The sequence below is a fragment of the Nannospalax galili genome, unplaced genomic scaffold (assembly GCF_000622305.1).
Source record: "Nannospalax galili isolate Female #2095 unplaced genomic scaffold, S.galili_v1.0 scaffold633, whole genome shotgun sequence".
Classification (NCBI taxonomy): Eukaryota; Metazoa; Chordata; class Mammalia; order Rodentia; family Spalacidae; genus Nannospalax; species Nannospalax galili.
Window position 1 is genome coordinate 96,536 of NW_008336075.1, and position 7,312 is coordinate 103,847.

At 40.2% G+C, this 7,312-nt stretch overlaps 1 pseudogene; it reads right to left on the bottom strand.

Moving 5' to 3' along the window:
- Positions 1-3,232: 3,232 nt before the first annotated feature.
- On the bottom strand, positions 3,233-6,559 carry LOC115069977 (annotated as a pseudogene).
- Positions 6,560-7,312: the final 753 nt, after the last annotated feature.

Sequence of the window (7,312 nt, forward strand, 5' to 3'; positions counted from 1 at the left end):
AAGGAACTAGGAGAAACCAAAATGGGGAATATTTTTAAAATGTACGAATGAAAGTCAATTAGATTTTCTTGATGGGCTCACAAATGTACTACTCATCCAGTGAACTCCCCTTTCTTTTGGCCTCCAAGACAATTGACGAACCCAGGATACTATCAGCCACTTTGATAGCTATTTGAATGGCTAGAGTCACAGTATGAGGGCCCTCCCAAATAAATAGAGAATGAAAGATAAAAGATTATCATTTAATTCTTCAGTTAGATCAAGAGTGGTCCTATCTCTTTTGGCTATAGGTAGATGTTGCAGTGTTGAATTGAGCCAAGGTCTGAAGTCTTATATGTAGGCAGCATTTTCCTTATTTAGACTCAGTGATAAATGACAATATAGATCCATATCTTATTTCAAGAAGAAACACAGGTGATAACATAAATGACCCTCAGTGAATAACTGATAACATAGTGAGTTGTATTATTTAGATGAAATAATGGGCAATAATCTTTATGAAAAGAAAGCTTATAGGTACAAATTAGGAAAGATGTCTAGGAAGGAGAATACTAGATTCACAGTGTCCTGTTCTCACATGCTATCAGGTTACACAGCTGATGGTTGAATGGACTTAAATATGTCTAATGTGTTGCATGTTTAAAATTTCTCTTATAGAGCAAAGAGGAATGGGCCACAGTATCTGAGACTGGTAGTAAGGTGAGAGGTTGGCCACTGAGAGCAAGGCTATTCTGTCATCATCAAAGCTTTTGCACAGTTATGGTTTTACCATGAGCAGATAACTACTTTAGGATCTGGGAGATAGCCCAGTCAATAAAATACTTGCCATGTAAGTATAAGAACCTGAGCCTGATCCTTAGCATGCAAGTAAATATACCCTGTGTTTACAATCCCAACATTGAAGAGGCCCATCAGTCTAATCAGCAGGCTGCAGGCTAGTGAGATACCTTGTCTCAAAGAAGGTGGATGGTGGTCTTGAGGACTGACATCCAAGGTTGCCCTCTTGCCATCACATGGATGTATATACATAACACTTCCCAACATACACAAACATGTATGCATGTGCATATATACATGTACATATTCATAAATTTAAAAATTTTTATTATCTTTATTTTATGTGTATGAGTATATTGCTTGCATGTATGTGAGTGCACTCATGTTGTGAAATGCCGTGGAGGTCAGAAGAGGGCTTCGGGTTCCCATGGAACTGAAGTTAAAGATGGTTCAGAGCCACCATATGGGTGCTGGGAATCATACTCGGGTCCTCTGCAAGAGCAGTCAGTGCTCTTCACCAGTGAGCTATCTCTCCAACCCCCATATTCATAATTTTTTAAGTTTTAAAAATTAAGATATTACTTTACCCTAATAGAGCATACAGCACTCCTTAAAATAAAAACAAAATTATACTCAAAACAAATCATATGCCTTCCTTGGTCATAGCAATTCATAGTAATCTTTGCCTGACAGACATATTTCACTATTTTGCCTTTTGCCTAAAATGTCCATCTACTGTGCTCCCAAGCCAGTACTCTTCCGGGCCCAGGTGACTCGAAATCCTTTGTGCATGTGTTTCTACTCATCACCAGGAAGGGTGAGGTCAGTGCTGCAAAATCACTTGCCCCACTTCCTCTATACTCTGCTTGTCTGATAATACAACTCATGTACCACCATGTCTAGATATATAAATGTAGACTTAAATGAAGCCAGTCCCAGAAAACAAGTAGTGCATGTTTTCTTTCATTTGTGTTTCCTAGATTTTATGTAGAAACATAAAATATATACATTATAGTATATGTGCTTTAATGTATCTACATTTACTATATGTATCTGACATGAAAATCGGAGTGAAATCGTCCAGGGGAACAAGAGAACTAATGGAGGGAGGCGGAGGAAAGGAAACATACATTATGCATGTCTATGAAAATGTACTTATGCAGCACAATACCATGTAGAATGGAGAGAGAGAATGAAAATCAGAAAAAATTATATATATATATATGCAAATTATATACATATATATGTAGGTAGAAATCTGGGATATATTAGAACTTTAATTTACACTATCAGTGCTTTAAAATTATTCTTTTTCCATAATTATATTCACTAAATAAACCATAGCAAAGATTAATAAATTGTCTGGATTAATAAAATTGTAAAAATAGATTATTCATTTTTCAGGACTGAATGACATTGGATCAGACCATTCATGCTTTGCTTTTTTGAGGAAGGGCTTACTATATATCCTAGGATGTTCCTGAACTCTTCACCCTTCTGTCTCATCCACCGGAGTACTGAGATTACAGTTGTGTACTGCTATACCACAGTTCAGTTTGACATTTAGGAAGGTGTTTCTGGAAGAACTGTATGATGAATACAGGGTAAACTTGAGAGAGGAGTAAAAGCACAACAGGATAGTGACCAACATCTCATTTTTTTAAGATTTATTATTCTTGTTTTTATTGCTGTTGTTGTTTAGTTTTAGCTTGTTTTCATGCAGTAAAAAACCTTTATTTATAAATACATTCACGTTAAACAAACTATTTGAAAGAATATTGTTCTTCTTTGCTTCTTTAGTGTTGTGATTACACTGATCAAAGGCAACAAGAGGAAGAAAGACTTTATTTCTTCTTACAAGATATAGTCCATCATAGTGGGGAGGCAGGCAGGAACTCAAGGCAGGAACCTGGAGTCAGAAGCTGAAGGAGAGACCACAGAGGAATGCTTCTTACTGGCTTGCTCAGCTACATTCCTTACACAGCCCAGGCCCCAGGATTGGCACCTCTCACAGTGGACTGGGTCCTCCTAAATCAATTAGGAATAGAAAAAATATCTGGCAGTCATGCCATTGGCTAATCTGTTGTAGGCAATTCCTCAACTGACATTATCTCTAGTTTGTGTCAAGATGACAAAAACTAACCAACATGGATTTGTATCAAAATTCTCATACAAGGTACTCTGACAAGGGCAGTGTTGGCAGTGACAATAGTGCAAACGGTGGAAAAGGATGATATATTTACTACATCCTGTTGTAAAGTTTTTAGTTACTTTTACTTATAGCTCCCAATATACTTCTAAAATGCTTTTATGAAAAAATTAAGTAACATTAGAGAAAAATGAATAAAACCCTGAAAATTTATAAATTCAGATGAATTAATTTAACCTTGAGTATAGATTGTTGAGTCTTACTCTAAACCTTCAGTACATAGGGAATTGTCTTGGGAGAGCCCCTCTAATGTTTCACCACCCATGGATCTGTGCCGAAAGCCTGGAGTTGTTGCCACCAAACAACTTGGCCATGATGTGGACTCTGGGCTTCCCTCCCCTGATGGCAAGCCTGCCCACCAAGCTGTTCAGGAAAGCCTGGCACAGAGGGAATAAACATGGGGAACTGTCAATATAGTGCCCCAATTCAGAGGAGCAGATCATCAGGGGTTTTTCCTTCCCACAGTCTTGGCATAGAACTTACTCTTTAAGTTGTGATCATCCTGATCTACTTGACACAGAAAGTTGGTTTCACAGGAATCAAGCTATTTCTGTCTGTTTCTTCCAAAGGATTGTTCAGGGTATCTACCATGTCTGCAAAGTCATCTTTAGTTTCTTTGATTGCATTTTGGTTGCTGCTCTCAAAGGGTAGGGTCTCAGTTCCTCCCTCATTGACCCCTGAGTCATTGCCTCTAATAGCAGACCTGATGGCCTTCAAGAAAGAAGCCATAGAGAGGCACAGGTGACCCCCTTTGGAAATATCCAGTAGCCTAATTCCTGACCCTTACCTCAGCGTGGTTAAGCACATAGTTCACAGCTTCTTCAGCTATTCCAGATGGAGGGGCTCCATGAGCTTCAGGAAGTTGTCATAGTTATAAAAAGCCAGAGCCATCACAGTGAAACCCTTCCCAGCCAGGAGACTATCATGGTACTTTAGAAGACCTCTTCTGACTCCACAAACGTCCAAAATTCTATGACATGGTCCAGACACCGGCCACAGGAAGAGTGTGGCAGGCATCCTGCCTATGCACAGGCACCCGGCACTGGCTGGCAGTGGTACACCAACTTCAGCTCCACCAGAAATGGCATTGTATTAGCCCGGGTTCTCTAAAGAAACAGAACTTGTAGAATGAATATATACATATATATGTATATGTAAATGTATATGTATATGTATTTATCAGATTAGCTCACAGGATAGAGTCTGAGTAGTCCAACAATGGCTGTACCATACTGGAGAGGCTGAGAATCTGGTAGTCGCTCCATCCACGAGGCTGGATATCTTAGTAGTTCTAATCCAACACTGAAGGTCTGATGAGTTCCCAAAGATCAGCTAGTCTTCAGTCTACAGGAGCAAGATGAACTCACCAGCAAGAGGGAAGGCAAGGGGCTAAAAGGAAGTGCTCTCCTCTGCCATGGCCTTTTGTACTGGCTGCCATCAGAATGTAATGCCCACATTTAGGGTGTGTCTTCCAGCTTCAGATGATCCAATCAAGAAGATCTCTCTCATTTCAGTTAATCCCAGATCCAGTCAAGTTGACACCCAGGATTAGCTATCACAGGCATCTACACCACCCACTTGATCAGACACTAGAGAGGCCTGTGGGGTTTCATGGCCCTGAGTGGCTTGGTGGGCTCGAGCTCTGTGAAGCTCTCAACCAGCAAGGGTGCACATGCCAGGTCCAGTTCCTCTTTGTTTTTTGAGACAGGCTCTCATGTAGCCCAGGATGCCCTAAAATTTGCTATGTACCTTGGACTTTGGATCCTCCTGCCTCCTTCTTCCAACTGTTGATATTCCAAAGGTGTGCCGTTATGCCATTATGCAGTGCTGGGAACAGAACTCAAGACCTGGTGCTTGCTAGTCAGGCCTGTTACCAACTGAACCATGTCCCAATCCCTTGGTTCCCCTGTTTAATATTATATTTCTTTAAGTACAATAACATTTATTTTTTTCTTTTCAATGGTAATAGCTTCAGTTGACATTAGGTTGGAATCAGGCCCCACGAGGCACATGATTCAAGAATCAAGGTGCCCAATCCCAAATCTTACTTTTGCTTTCGAAGAAGAATTTGAAGCCCAGAGGACACTACCACAAAGTTACACATTGAGTCTGAATGATGGGGCACTGAAATTGCAGACAGAATCATTTTAACAGGACTTTCTTGCAGAAGCACTGAAAAACAGCTATGATTTATAAAGAAGAAAAGCTAAGCATCAAAATACAGAAACAGCTGGTAGTTAGGAAGAAAACATACAGAAACTGACCTACTTAAACATAATCCCATTAATGCTCCATCTGGAATAATCTGTTTTCCTACAAAATGAGTTCATGGAAGATGACTTATTGTTCTGTGGTTTGCAAAGGTAAGTGTGTACTTTAGTTTCCAGTTCTCAAAACACCCGGGGATTCCTGTCTGAGAATGCCTATGTGAGGAGAAATGGTAAAGGTATTCTGTCTATACTGACTGCTTTTTCTATGTGGAAAAAAAACAAAAAACAAAACAGTGATGAAATCTCTTTTTGCTTAGCAGACTAGAAGAATGAGGACACTAGGTAGTATGCCTTCTGTGCTGGCACCATGTGTGTGTGTGTGTGTGTGTGTTCATGTGTGAGTGCCCATAGAAAAGCATGTATGTACAAGTGTGTGTGGAGGCCAGAGGTCTATATCAGGTGTTTTCCTCAATAGTTCTCCTCAATTTTTGAGACAATCTCTCATTGAACCTGAAATTCTCTGATCCTGCTAGACTGATAGGTCAGCAAGCAATAGGAATTTTCCTGTTCCTGTCTTCCCAGCACTGGGGCATGTGTCAGCACCCAGCTTTTACATGGGTGCTGAAGATCAAACTCAGATCTTTGTGCTTGTGTGTAAGTACTTTACATACTGAGCCATCTCTCCAGCCTCAGGGCTGGTAATCAAAGGCAGTGTGCTGATGATCACATGGAATGCTTTCAGAAATGACACTATACTGAATAATATCTTGGTATATGAAAAAACTTACTGTGGTTGCACTGGCCATGTTCTTAGCAGAAAACCAAGTTGCTAATGCTATTAAATTATTAGTTATAAAGATAATATGAATTTAGTCTGATAAGTGTCATATGATACAGTGCTGTGGGCACTGAATAAGTTCAAAATCCATTTATCTTCTGACTTTTTTGCAGTCTAAATTATACATACATACACAGCCTACAAGAGATTTTATTTCTTTTTGTCCTTGTACTCTGTGTTTTTATTTTGTTCTTTATTATTATTATATGTGCATATATGTGTCTGTGTGAGTGTATGTACACATGAGTGCAGTTACTCAGGGAGGCCATAAGAAGGTGTTGGATCTCCTGGAGCTCAAGTTACAGGTGGCTGCGATCCACCTGACATGGGTGCTGGGAACCCAACTCGAGTCCTCTGAAAGGCCAGCATGTGCTCTTAATTGCTAAGCCACCTCGCTAGCCCCTTAGCTTTGTTTTTGTCTTCCTTTCAGCATTGGATCATTTGCTCCATGGAAAACAGACAGCAAAGGAATGTAGCCAAGTATGAAGTACATCTCTAGCCACACATACGTGCACTGGACCCCATGGTAGAAGAGCACACTCAGTGTTCTGAATCCTACAATGCTAACCAGTGATGCTTGGAATCTTATTTTAATTCTTTTTTTTTTTGAACAGGTAATCCTTATGTAGCCCTGGCTGCCCAGGCTTGTTTTGAGCTCCTAAATCCTGGGATTAAAAGTGCATGTCACTATACCTGGCAATAAAACTAGAATTATTAGCTCATTAGGAGAATTATCATCATCTGAACATCTAATAGAAACACTGAAGACCCATAACTACTGAAACTATTTAAAATATTCAAGTATTTTCCATGAATGACAATGGACCTGACCAAAGAACTTTCAAACAGAATAAATGTTTTGAATGAGTCTCATTTTTTTTTACACCAGAAATTATTGGGGCTGGAAAAATGGTTTTGTGCATAACAGCACTTGCTGTACAAACATGAAGATGTGCGTTTGAATCCCAGCACCCAAATAAAAATCAAGTGTGCTCACATGTGGGGGTCACTCCCTCTCCTCGTGGGTCATTGGCCACTGCTCCACGAGGAAAGGGAGCAGAAGTGATGAACGGGGTCAGGACAGCCAGTGAGCACTGACGGAAGAAAGCCCTTCTGGGGAGGCAGGTTCAATGACGCAAACAGTTCCAGATTCAGTGGGAGAACTAAGGAAAATATAGTGTGGAGGCATTAGCCAAAGCCTCAGCTGATAGGTGCTCATAGTATGCTTTATTTACATGTGGCAGTGGGCTCCTATTGTCTGACTGCCAGGGAATGCTG